Source organism: Geotrypetes seraphini, chromosome 4, assembly GCF_902459505.1.
Source record: "Geotrypetes seraphini chromosome 4, aGeoSer1.1, whole genome shotgun sequence".
Taxonomy (NCBI): Eukaryota; Metazoa; Chordata; class Amphibia; order Gymnophiona; family Dermophiidae; genus Geotrypetes; species Geotrypetes seraphini.
The window spans coordinates 172,782,300-172,796,448 of NC_047087.1; the positions used below are offsets into that span (position 1 = coordinate 172,782,300).

Here is a 14,149-nt window from a genome sequence, read left to right on the forward strand (position 1 = left end):
TTTTGTATTCACTTCTATTACTTTGTATTTATGTTCATCGCTTTGAAAATATGACAAAGCGATTAATCAAAAATTTAATAAACTTGAAACTTGTAATTTGTGAAAACATTTTTTCACAACAGAACCAATTTGTTGACTCCCAGTCCATTTCCAATGTCTCTCTCATTAATCACTACCGAATGACTACAACCCACAATGGTGCCTACTGTTACCTCGCTATTTATGGGAAAGGCAGGAGTGGTGCCAAATTCTACAAATTTTTTAGGTCAATCACAGTCAGAACCTATTTCCAGTCTCTATCACCCTCTGCACTGCTTTCTCATTGGCTGCTTCCCACTGCTCCGCTTCTAGATCATCTCCAAACTCAGCTCTGATCTCACATCCTTTATAATTGGCTGGGTACATAGAGTAGAGCTGCCTTTTAGGAATCCATCCTCAACCAGGACCTTCCTATTGGCTTAGAAGTCTTAGATCCCATCCTCGGCTACTCAGGGACGTTGGATACGGAGGATTATAGTGTTGCCAACAAGGTATGGTTGCTTATCAAAAAGAAGTTAAGGTGGTCCAAAACGTCTCCACGTTACCATAGGAATGCCACGATAATGGTCCCCATTCCTGCGGCACTACTAGGTATCAAAATGGCAGATGATGTTTAATGTGAGCAAGTATAAAGTGATGCATGTAGGAAAGAGGAACCCAAACTTATAAGTTAAATGATGCAGGGTTCCACATTAGAAGTCACTGCCCAGGAAAAAGATCTAGGTGTCATTGTTAAAATCCAAGATGGCTACCACCAGCGAATTCATGCCAAAAACAGCAAAATCCCAAAATAAAAAATAGCGATTTGGGGACTGGGGAGTTGGGGGACCTGAGCCCTACCCTCAAAGTGGCTAACTAAGTCAAAGCCTGGTGGCCATTTGGCAACCTACCAAAAACAATGATAGGTAAATTATTGTATGGTTGTAACATCAGGATTTCTGTTACAGTGCTACTGGATATCACTATTTACATCTTGAACTGGGGAACTAAGGCTGACTGAAAGATAAGCGTTAAAGTACATGCATATATTTCCAGAATACTGCAAATATTTGACTTTTTGTTTTTAATTGCATTGTTTTGTCATGCATTATTTGATTTTTTTTCGTACATGATTCCCTGAAGTGTATTGCAGTGTACACAATACTCAATAACAGAGTACTCAGTAACAGAGGCACTCTGGTAAGCAGCTGATAGAGTGAAATCCTTCCCTGCTGTGTTCAAAAGGGTCCCTACTCCTCCCCCCCAATGGCATAGTGAGGGTGAGTGGCGCCTGGGCGGTGGTGCCCCTCCTCCTCCGCCCCCTGCTACTTCCCGACCCCCCTGCTGTGTGCACGCCCCCCTTTCCTTCCCCCATACCTTTTAAATTTTCCAGGCACGAGGAACAGCACGAACTTGCTGCTCGCATCGTGTCAGCTATTCCTCTGATATCACTTCCTAGGTGCAGGACCCAGAAGTGACGTCAGAGAGCGGCAACTCCAACGAAGGCAGCAAGTTTGTTATGCTGCTCATGCAGAGAACATTAAAGAGGTACGAGGGAAGGGAAAGGGTGCACGTGCCCAGAAGGGGGGGTCAGGAAGGAGCGAGGGGGGGATGGAAAGGAGGACAGGTGCCTTACAATGAATGTGCATGGGGCAGACTACATCCCCCCTGCAGCCCCCTTACTACGCCACTGGCCCCCCCTTCTTTTTTTAAGAATAATGCTTGCACTGAGGGAGCTATGATTCTTCTAAGTTGCACTATACATCCAGTAGCTGAGTAAAATTTAGAGTAGCTAAACATATAGTTAAACTACAGGCAAACAAGGAAGGAAAGCATGCAGAGCATGGCTGATGGAACTCTTTCCAGCTTCCCTGTGTTTATGAATATGTGAGCATTATCTGCAAGAAGTGACCAAGGCCTGCTAGACTCTGTCTCCCTCTGAAATAGTAAGTTTGGAAGGGGAGGAGAAGACAAACCTTGAACATACACAGATGTTCAAGGCTCAGCACCTGCCAGTCTCTATACTTTTAGTGCTATGGCGGTTGGAATATTGCCACTCTGAGAAATAGAGGTAAAGCACTAAATATGTGGCAGAGAGCAGGGAGGTGGAAAGAAGTGCTGGAGACCATTAAGGATGTGTTAGGGAAAGAGAGAAGTGCCAGAGAGGGGAGGGGAGGGGAGGAAAGAAATGCTGGGCACTTGAGGGGGGTTCAGAGTTAGGGAAGGATACTGGATGCCAAGGAAGGGGAGCAACTATGAGATGGTAGATAAGGGAAAGGTAGATGCTGGTGGTGGAGCATGGGTGGTTCTGGTACAGATTGGCACCTACAAACAAAAAGGCTTTTCGATGCCCCTGTTTTACAGGATTAGAACCACAAACACTTGCTAAGCCAAATTAGTGTCCCATGTGCTGAGTTGATAAGGACTGCTGTACAAAATCTTAATTTATAGAAATTTATACAACCTTTTATTATAGACTAGAGAATGACACGGGGACCATTTACCATGGTAAACCATGGTCACCGCAATAAATCCGCAGGAATGGAGACATTTGAAACTGGTTTACCGCTGGAATGGGGGACAAGACCTTTCACCGGCCCGCAATAATGGGGACAAGATCTTTTACCGCCCCATGGGAGCGGTGAAAAGTCTTGCTCCTGTGGTAAAAAAATTGCGCCCATGTCAGACTTGGCATCTCCTCCCCAGCTCCTTTTGCGCCTATTTTACCTTCAGGAGCCAGCCATGCCACGATAAAGACAGAAGGAACCCAAAACCAAAGCCTGAGACCAATGTGATTTGAAGAATAAAATTACCAGACAACAAAAGGTAGAAAAAAATAAATTTATTTTATATTTTGTGATTAGAATATTTCAGATTTGAAATATGTATCATGCTAGAGCTGGTATTAGGCATAACTGGAGACCGCAAAGCTTCTTTAGCTTCTAGCTGGCTTAAGACTCACTCTCTCTGACCAGGGAGTTACACTCCCCTAACAATATTCCTGCCATGTGTGACTGAAGTATTCTGTTAGCTTGATTTTTCTATATAGCATTCTGTAGTAATTTGGTTTGTTCATTTTTCACAATAGTGAAGGGCATATTTGTTAAAGGGAGGGGAGACAGGGGTTTTGTTGATCTTTGCTCTCTATCATTTGTATTTATAAAATGACAATTGTACAGCATATTATCTCTTTTTATACTTTAATACAATAAGTTCAGTATAAAACCATAACTACTCGAGGCTTGTGCAGATGGGATCTGACAGTTTGCGGGGCAGGGACGGGGACTGAGCTCGCGGAGACGGGGCAGGGACGGGGCAAGAATGGTGATACATTTTTCCCCGTGCCATTCTCTATTATAGACTACTTAAAGCTAAACAAAATAACGAGTGCATCTAATTTTTAAACTCTCCTCATTCTTCTTCCCAAGCCTTCCAGGTTTCCGCAGACTGCCATGCCGCAGGAAAGGTGTGTGTAGGTAAAACCAGGATCTCCATTTAACAGTACTGAAATCCTGTTAAAAAGAGAAAGCAGGATTTTCCAGGGTCCCAGTAAGCTTGAATCAATGTGCTCAGATGCACGGCTTTTCGAAACAGAAAGTTGTAACTTGAGCTATGTGTACAGTGCTGGCACAAGCCAGGGCTACAAGAAGCTATCTTTGTAATGTAAAGCCCGTCGTGCGTTTTAAACGGGATCAGAGATAGCCACCTCTCTTAAATGTTGGATCTAGAATTAGTTCAGGGTATTTTTGCCTCATTGTGATAATTCAAAGCCTACCAATTTTATTCAGCACTTCCCAGAACAGACCCAGTTTCCCGGAACCCACGCGGCACAGAAGGAGGAGCAGCGCGAAAGCTGAGCCTAGCCAATAAATAATTATTAAATAGACCGAGAGAAAAGTTTACTACCGGAGACGGTCTAAGAGAAGCAACAGCCTAACGTAGTAGCTTAGGATTTCCCAGGGTCTGAAGAGAACATATAGACCTGTGCTGCACCTGGTGACTGCGTCCCCCACACTCCTGAGAAGGGGAGGAGCGAGGCACGAGGCGCGAGAGCACAGAAAAGGAAGTGCAGCACGAAGGGTCATTTGCACCTGAGGGTCGCGCGCTAGACCCAGAGGCGGCGAGGCAAAACGTGACGTACCTGTTTTGCTAGACGTCATCTCAAGTAAGTGCGGCTCAAGCCTCAGCCTCAATTAAATCTTAGATGTCGAGATATTCGCAATCCCTAATGCTCCACAGATCTTGATCTACACCATCGCTGTTTACTTCCTGAGCCCAAAAAGTGATGGTGCGTTAGGGATTGCGATTATTTTTGTATCTGCTCTGTTGTTAATTGCATTGCTGTTAACTTCTGTAAGTGTATATCCCATGCAAAGAAAGGCAGGCTTTTTTTCCCCATCTGTCTTATTTAAGGGACCCTGGTCTCTCTCGGGGGAAAGTTAGATTGTTGCTCAGATACAAAGGATTTGCCCAAGCCAAGGTAACGTAGTGAGATTTTGCACTATAATAAAATAGCGAGGTTTCAGTTTTGCTTTGAAGACTAATGAGCTCTGAAAGTTAAAGGAAAGAGTTGGCTCTGAGACTGGAAGTCCAGGGATTTCTTCGACTTTGCGGCGTTACAATCAAACACGTGTTTTATATAAATTCAGAGCTGCAGAATAATTCCTGGCCTTACTTCACGTTTGATTTATTCGGGCGAAGGAGCATACTGAAGGGACCTGCTGAAGGCGGAGATGTCATGAAGGAAATGTACGGAAAAACTGACGAAAGCTCCGTTTTTGTGTTTTTTTTTTTGAAAACGTCTACGTTTTTGATGGATTCTTGGATATTGTTATACTAGTATTTTAGCCCGTTACATTAACGGGTGCTAGAGTAGATGTCTATTTTGGGGGGGGGGGTTCTTTGTCTCTTTCTCCTTGGACTCTGTCTGTCTGTCATTCTTTCTGTCTGTGTCTCTCTCAGGCCCCCTGTCGATCTTTTCTTCTGTCTCTGTTTCCCTGGCCCCTGGTATTTCTCTGTTGTGCCATGCCTGCCTGTCTCTCAGTGGCCCCCTTCCTATGTCCATACTGTCCCATCCTATGTCCTTAGTGCCCTCAGTGCCTCCTATGTCCTTAGTACCCCAGTTCGTCCTTCCCATGTCCTTAGTACCCCTTCCTACGTCCTTAGTGTCCCCAGTGCCTCCTTCCCATATCCTAAGTGCCCCCAGTGCCTCCGTCCTGTGGCCATAGTACCCCCAGTGCCTCCTTCCCATGTCCTTAGTGCCCCCAGTGCATCCGTCATGTGTCCTTAGTGCCCCCAGTGCCTTACTAGCCACCGTGAGAACAGGCTACTGGGCTTGATGGACCATTGGTCTGACCCAGTAAGGCTATTCTTATGTTTTTAAGTAAAGCAATATGGGCTTTGAAACGTAACAATTCCCGAAACAACAGATGTCTCTTGGGTCCAAAATTAAGCCATCGTGCATTTATCCATAGAAGCCTCAGCTCAGACACTGTACCCATTAATTACAACTACCATGTAGCTGCAATAAGAAAGCCATCAGCCCCCCCCCCCCAACACTCCCAATAGGTTCCTAGGTTAGAAGAAAGACTCCCTACCTCGCTAGTGTTGATCCCTGTGGTTATCTCACAGCTTACCCCCAAGTACTTCCCCCCTCCCACTCTTCGCCCACCCCCCTTCCATCTCTCCATCACAGGTAGACCCTCCTCCCCTCGGCATGCCCAGATTTCAGGAGAAAGGACTCTCCACGTGCTCAGGCCATATATACAACAATCATTCAAACAGTAACCTCAACACTTATCCAATCTAAGCAATCAAACAAACAGAGTATTACCCCCGGACCCGAAGCAGTAACAAAAGGCCCAACAACAGTCCAACTTTCCCGGTTTCTGATGGTTGCATCTTTCCCGGTATCCTATCCGCTAAGTCGGTTGCTTGACTGGGCTTTGCGCCAGGAGATCAGTACTTTGAAGTCATAGAAATAGGCAATTATATCTTGTGGCCAATTGCCACGGCTCCGGGTGTCCAACCCGGTTGTCCAACCCGCCGCCGAGCCTGCATCCGCCGACAGCTGCCGCGGCCTTCAGCCGCTGCTGTGGCCTGCATCCGCCGACAGCTGCCTCGGCCGACATCCGCCTCGGCGGGGAGGGAGAGAGAGAGATTCGCATGCATGCGCACTCCTATCTTCGGTGCCCTACAGCTCACAGAAAACGGGCGCACACAGGTGGGAGTGTGCATGCGCGGCTTAGGGTTTTATTATATTAGATAGCATGATGACAGTGAGTCTTGCAACCTGCCAGCCTCGGGGTTAAGGTGGTATGTGAGAAAAACAGGAGGATTCATCATTGATGGTGGTAATGGTGATGAATGTCGATATCTGACAGTGGATATTAGGTGCAGAATGCTACCAGATGCTTTAAGTTTCAAGTTTCTTGTGTATTTGATTAATTGCTTACTCAGATTTCTAAGCGATGAACAAATCTTTCAAATTACAGATTAAAACTGGGGTTATTAAAAACAAGTAAACACTAAGCAAACATAACAGATTAGTAACTAACAATATAAACAATAACAGAAGAAACAGAAGGAATGAATGGGTAAGGAAATACAATATTGATGATAGAAAGAGGAACAATTATGGTAGAAAACAATAGGAGGGGAATAAGATAGTAACCTTGTAAGAGTTTATAGTGGTAGGTACGGACTCCTAAGCATCATAGGCATCTTTAAAAAGAAAGCTCTTAAGTTTACTTTTAAATGTATCTAAGTTATTTTCTTCTCTTAAATAAATAGGAAGGGAGTTCCAAGTTTGAGGAGCTGTAACAGAAAAAATAAAATGCCGCCGTGTGTTGATAACTTTGAGTGAGGGTGTAATAAATGTTGGTCGATAGATCTCAGTGATCTGGATGGGGTATAAGGAATTAATTAATCTATATATATAAAATCGGATGTATGTATGTATGTATGTGCCGCGATCACGCAAACATAACAGCTTGACCGATTTGAACGAAACTTGGTATGCAGATCCCTCACTACCTGGGGTGATATGTTCTGGGGGTCTCGCGGCCCACCTGCACACGTGGGCGGAGCTACAAACAGAAAATCAGATTTCACCCATTCATGTCAATGGAAAAAATGTAAAAAGCTGCCATTCTCACAGTAATTCAAAAACGGCTTGACCGATTTGAACAAAACTTGGTATGCAGATCCCTCACTACCTGGGGTGATATGTTCTGGGGGTCTCACGGCCCACCTGCACACGTGGGCGGAGCTACAAACAGAAAATCAGATTTCACCCATTCATGTCAATGGAAAAAATGTAAAAAGCTGCCATTCTCACAGTAATTCAAAAACGGCTTGACCGATTTGAACGCAACTTGGTATGCAGATCCCTCACTACCTGGGGGTGATATGTTCTGGGGGTCTCGCGGCCCACCTGCACACGTGGGCGGAGCTACAAACAGAAAATCAGATTTCACCCATTCATGTCAATGGAAAAAATGTAAAAAGCTGCCATTCTCACAGTAATTCAAAAACGGCTTGACCGATTTGAACGAAACTTGGTATGCAGATCCCTCACTACCTGGGGTGATATGTTCTGGGGGTCTCGCGGCCCACCTGCACATGTGGGCGGAGCTACAAACAAAATCAGATTTCACCCATTCATGTCAATGGAAAAAATGTAAAAAGCTGCCATTCTCACTGTAATTCAAAAACGGCTTGACCGATTTGAACAAAACTTGGTATGCAGATCCCTCACTACCTGGGGTGATATGTTCTGGGGGTCTTGCGGCCCACCTGCACACGTGGGCGGAGCTACAAACAGAAAATCAGATTTCACCCATTCATGTCAATGGAAAATATGTAAAAAGCTGCCATTCTCACTGTAATTCAAAAACGGCTTGACCGATTTGAACGAAACTTGGTATGCAGATCCCTCACTACCTCGGGTGATATGTTCTGGGGGTCTCGCGGCCCACCTGCACATGTGGGCGGAGCTACAAACAAAATCAGATTTCACCCATTCATGTCAATGGAAAAAATGTAAAAAGCTGCCATTCTCACAGTAATTCAAAAACGGCTTGACCGATTTGAACGAAACTTGGTATGCAGATCCCTCACTACCTGGGGTGATATGTTCTGGGGGTCTCGCGGCCCACAACTCTATGTTGCTTGCTCAAGGGTGGGTTCACCCAAGAATTTATATGTTCTTGCTCCAGGAGGTGAAACTAAAATTGTTTTTTATAATCACGTTTTGCGTTAGTAGTATTGTATTCATTTTGTCAAATATTTCACATTATAATTTGAATATTGTACTTTTTATTAAGCTGTAAAAAAATAATTTCATTCACCACTATAAAGTATCTTTATTTGAATCCATTTACAGTGTTATTGCTATAATTAAATACCCGTGCAACGCCGGGGCATCAGCTAGTAACTTATAAATGAAGGCAGGGTCTTATATACCAAAGATTTGAAGGTGAGCAGACTTAATTTATATTGAATTGGATGTGCAACTGGAAGCTAGTGCGCTTTCTTAAGAAGAGGAGTGACATGATCAAATTTCCTTGCTTTCATTATAAGTTTAATTGAGGCGTTTTGAACAATCTGCAAGCGTCTAATTTCTTTTTGGGCTATTCCCTTGAATAAAGCATTGCAGTAATCAATTTTTGAGATAACCAAGGAATGAATTAGAATATTGAGAGACTATGGGCATAAAAATTTGGATAGAGAACGACTTTGACGCAGTCTGTAAAAAGTAGATTTGACAATATTACTAATGTGGTTATGGTAAGTTAGTTTATCATCAAAAACAACCCCCAAAATTTTGATATTACTTATCAGTTGTAAAGCGGTACCCTTAATAGAAATTGGAGAGGAAATTTTAGAGCTTTCTTTCCAAGGGAAAAACATGACGTTTGATTTATTAATATTGAGGGCTAATCTGTTCAAATAAAGCCATTGATGAATCTCCTCTAGTTTCCTGTTAATTGCTAACGTTTCTGAGGGGTTGGAGGGGTCAAATGGATGTTTCACTTTTCTGACATTAGTACATAACTTTATAATGTGTGTGTTGTGGATGTGTCTGAATTTGCTGATATATATTGCGGAATGCAATGAATGGACCATTAAGATTATATTCTAATTTTGGATCATTCAGAAAACTGAAAACTAATTTATTTCTAAAAGCCTTCTATTAATAAGGAATTACTACTTTGATGTACTTCTTTCCTAGGATCATTCTTTATGCTGAATTTCTTTTTTTACTGCTTTTGTATTTTAGTATGTTTTTATGTGAATTTGTATTTTTTGTAGGTCTGATATTTTGGGCTCCTTATACTTAAGCTGCGCTAGCAGTTGTAGCACGCGCTGCATTGCCACGCGCGCTAAACGCTAACGCCACCATTGAGCTGGTGTTAGTTTTCGCGCGTAGCGCGGGGGCAGCATGCGCTAATCTGGAGCACGCGCTAAAAATGCTAGCGCACCTTAGTAAAAGGAGCCCTTTATGTACGTTTTACTTTGTAATCCGCCTAGTTGATAGGCAGAATAGAAATTTAAAAAATAACGTAAATAAATAAATAATAATAAAAAATAAATAAATAAATAAAAATAATAAATAAATTAATCAATCCCTTTCTTGGATATACATTAAAACTTTGAATTGTGAGTAACTTGGGGTGCAGCTGTTTTACAAGACGAGCAAAATGTTTTATTAAATTTTAACTTGATAAACGAGCAAGGTCTTGCAATACAAGTACGTACAGTATACGTCATCACAACTGAGCCAATGGTTCTTTTGTATTAAAGTTTTTGGGTTGTGGAATGAATCATCTGAGTTTCCATTATTTCTTATGGGGAAATTTGCTTTGATATGAGAATGTTTTGGATTACAAGCATGTTTCCAGAATGAATTATGCTCGCAGGCCAAGGTTTTACTGTACCTTTGGACAGCGGGCGCATCTCAGTCATGAAGATAAGGTTTTATCTTCCAATCTAAAGACCAGACACACTTTTACTGGAAAGACTTTCCATACAAGATTGGTGTTTCAGAAAAGTCACTACTGTAAAATATCCTCAACAAAAATAATATGGAAAATGGTACATTTTCTCAATATTACATCCATACTACTAAGCTGAAAGAGATCTATCTTTGTAACCCCTCCTAGAATCTAGGTTTTCTTTAGATTGGTGTTTCCTCTCCTTAGGCCACCCCATAGTATGGATAAGCATTTTTCATTTTAGTGCATGCTTTTTTGTTAAACGCACACTAGTGTACGCTATCATGAAATAAAAAATGACAAATTAAAAAAAGAAAACTAGAATAACATATTTTCCCCTGCACACTGCTACCCTGTGGTATCACTTCTTCAATTCTCAATCTCTATCCTTTTTTCTTCTTTATGGGCTCTAAGGATACAGCACTGGATGGGCATTTCCAAAAGACTGGTACCTGGCTAGCGGCAATGTTTCCAAATAGATTAGTTTTGCACATACAGTACCATCTCGATTACCTGACCTTCGTTGATTTGACCATCTGACATATCCAACAGACTCCTGGTGATGTCATCGTACCATTATTAAGAAGTGTGCAGCTTCTTTTTCCACTTTCTGGTGTAGTACAGAGGGAAGTTTTACATGGAAACATAGAAACATGATGGCAGATAAAGGCCAAATGGCCCATCTAGTCTGCCCATCTGCAGTAAACATTATCTCTTCCTTTTTACACCTATGGACCTGTAGAAATATGTCAGTTTTGAGAGCTATCTTTTGCACTGCTCAGGAAAAAATACATTTGTTTATTTTTCTGTGGGGTTGTACTGCATTCAGTCTTGAATCTTAGGGTTTAATTTTTATATATTAGTGCTTTTAGTTTGCATAGGAGTTATCTATGTTCTGGTAAGAATGAATGTTGAGAATCATACAGTGTGTTTTGTGTAGTTTAATTTTGTGGTTTTGTGTGTGTATATATGAAAAATGAATGGAAAACATTGTTATAATTAGTACTATTATGGGGGTGGGGGCGGGGTCTGGGGAGATTGGGAGGAGTCTGGCCCGCGACTTTGCCTGTGTTTTGGATTTCAGCCCCGAAGTGTGATTTAGTTTGACACCCCTGTTCTAGAGGTTGATGTGCAAAGTTCCTTCCCCACTTTTTCCTGCCATCAAGAACTCTTGCATCATGTCTTGAAGCCTTGGCTTCAGGTTACAAATGGAGTAAAAGTCAGTTTGCCACTCAATGCAATGCATGCTTGCCTTACCATTTTTGCCAAGTCATATCTCACTTTGTCAGCCATTCTCGTAATACTATGACTGCTGTGCTATGTTCTGCCATTCTATGCTCACTATACCATGTCTTGTCATTTTATGTGTTACCATGCTTTATTAACTACTGTGTTTCCCCGAAAATAAGTCCTAGTGCGTTTTTTTTGAGCACAAATTAATATAAGACCCTCTCTTATTTTCGGGGAATGTCTTATTTTAGGGGAAACACAGTACTTACCTTTGACACTTGCCATGTTATACCTATCCCTCCCTCCTATCCCTTTGTGCACCGGGACACCACCGACCACCTTACATACCTCCGAAGCCTCAAAAACAGTGGCAGCACTCTGAAAGGCTTTCCCCGCCGGGGCCTTCCCTCTGCCACATCACTGGAGAAGGCCGCTGGGACGGATAGGGAAAAATGCTTAAGTACCTGAATAGATTCATATAAACCGTTCTGAGCTCCCCTAGGAGAGGAGAACGGTATAGGAAATTGAAAAAATAAAAGAAAGAAAGAATATGTGACTATTCTTACCTGTAGCAATGCAACAGGTAAACATAAATTACAATTAACTTTCATTGAAAAGTCAAACAATCCTAGGGTCTTTGAAAACATGGCTCCTGCTGTATTTTCAGTGTCCTTTAGGAACCAGAGGACTGCCTGGATGGACAAAGATATTTTCCTTAACTGGTTTTTCAAGAAATTTGTTCCATCAGTAGAAAACTTCTTAAAAATGGTAAACCTGCCTAAGAAAGCAATCCTTTTTTGGATAATGCATCATCTCATCCCAACGAGGGTGAACTGAGGAGTGCTGACATTAGAGTGCTTTTTCTGCCTCCCTAAGTCACTTCAATGTTTAGCCAATGGACCAGGATATATTTGCCACAAGCTTCTTACAATGCTTGTTTGTGCCCTGGATGAAGGGAAAGGAATGATTGAAGTTTTAAAGAAAGTGAACATCAAAGATATTATCTACTGGATTGCTTAATCATGGGATGACATCAAACCTGCAACCCTAGCAAAATTATGGAGAAAGTCGCTTGCTAAGAATGGAAATGAACAAGGACATGGCGCTGAACAAAGAGCAGTTAAAGAAGATCATCTTCCTTCATTACAGGAAATACTGGACTATGAGAATGCTTATAAGAATGATACATAAGAATGGATGCAGGCAGATGCGCAAGAAGAACTAATTAACAATGATGCGACTACTATGGTGAATGGGAATGGAGATGATGCTGATGAAGACACCTCGAGTGAGGCTGGACATGCAATAGCTAAACTTATAAAAGTCAGTTATAGTGAAGGGGCAAGGCAGTGGAGGTTGCACTGGCATATGTAGAACAACAAGAGGAAGTGACTGCTACTGATGTAATTATATTACATTACATTACATTAGAGATTTCTATTCCGCCAATGCCTTGCGGTTCAAGGCGGATTACAAAAGAATTACAAAAAAGGTATTGCTTGAAGAATATATCTGGTAATTTCTAGAGGAGATGAAGAGTAGATGAGGTTGCTTTGGGGAATCGGGAACGTATTGGGGAGTGGTATCGTGAACTGGTAAGGAGCTAGCGGTATTAAATCGTTTGCAGGAATTTCTTGCAAAGTAGAGTCTTTATTTCTTTTCTGAATGTTTTGTAAACTAGGGTCATAATTAGTAGGTTGGAGATTTGGTTGTCAAGCTTTGCTGCTTGTGTGGCTAGGAGGCCATCATATAGTTTTTTCCGTTTGACTTCTTTGATTGGAGGGTACGTGAATGGAGTGTGGGTTTTCCTGTGTCTAGCTGATGTAGTTTGGATGAGGCGGTTGTTCAGGTAGGTTGGGCTGTCGCCGTTTATGGTTTTAAATAGTAGACAGTAGAATTTGAATAGTATTCTTGCCGGGATTGGAAGCCAGTGTGAGTTGAGGTATGCCTCTGTGATGTGGTCATGTTTCCTCAATGAATAGATAAGTCTCAGTGCTGTGTTTTGGATTGTTTGTAGTTGTTTTATCATTGTTGCTGGGCAGAGGAGGTAGAGAATGTTGCAAAAATCTAGAAGACCTAGGTCTAGGGATTGTACTAAGAGCCAGAATTGTGTGTTCTATCAAAGAATTTTCGAACTTGTCTTAAATTTCTCATAACTGTGAATGATTTCTGAATTGTTTTATTGATTTATGGTTGCATGGTGCAGCATCTATCTATCATAATTCATAGTAGTTTTAGGGTGGGTTGAATGGGGTAGTAGATTGAGTTAATTTCTATATTGGTTAAGGTTGGGACTTTGTTATTTTCGAGGAAGATGAATTTTGTTTTATCTGGGTAATGTATTTGAGATGCTGGTATGACCTTGCAGCGAAGAAGAGAAGTAAAATGGGAAAAAAAATAATCACAAAATTTTACAAAACACTTATATTTTCCAGTTGCATTACTACTGTGCTGTCCAGTTCAACACTCTTTATGATTGTGTGGTTTTACAGTGTTGGTCTTATTTTACAGTATAATATATATATACTGTATTTCTTTAAAAAAATCATTGTTTTAGAACAGACATGGGCAAACTATGGCCTGCTGAAAATTTCCTGCTGGTCCATGCAGGGCCGTAAGATCGGTGCGCAGCAATATCCTGCTGGTCTGTGAAGGGCCAACGAGATCAGGGGGGCCCAATGAGCTCCGATGTTTTGCTTCCCAGCCTCTGACAGTGGCTTCCTTCCCTCCCCTCCATTCCCAGCAGCTCTCAGTACTTGCCTGCAGCAGTGCCAATAGCGTCAGCACAGTGATTCACTTAGGCAGCCTTAAGGCTTTTGCTGAGTCGCGACCTGCCTCTGATGATGCAACTTCCTCTTTCCTCAGAGACGGGCGCAACTCATCAAAGGACCCAAGGCTGCCTA

General features: G+C 42.2%; 1 protein-coding gene across 4 annotated transcripts in view; it reads left to right on the forward strand.

Annotated features, from left to right (window-relative positions):
* The first annotated feature begins 3,779 nt into the window (after positions 1-3,779).
* The window catches only part of IL34 (interleukin 34), a 134,945-nt gene continuing 124,575 nt past the window's right edge, over positions 3,780-14,149 (forward strand). The window contains exon 1 of one of the 4 annotated variants that reach the window (XM_033943368.1): positions 3,780-4,183. The gene's annotated coding sequence lies outside the window, so the exon portion shown is untranslated. Of the gene's footprint in view, positions 4,184-4,284; positions 4,307-4,746; positions 4,768-14,149 lie in introns of those variants that run through there. The other 3 variants (XM_033943365.1, XM_033943366.1, XM_033943367.1) reach the window with 3 other exon arrangements.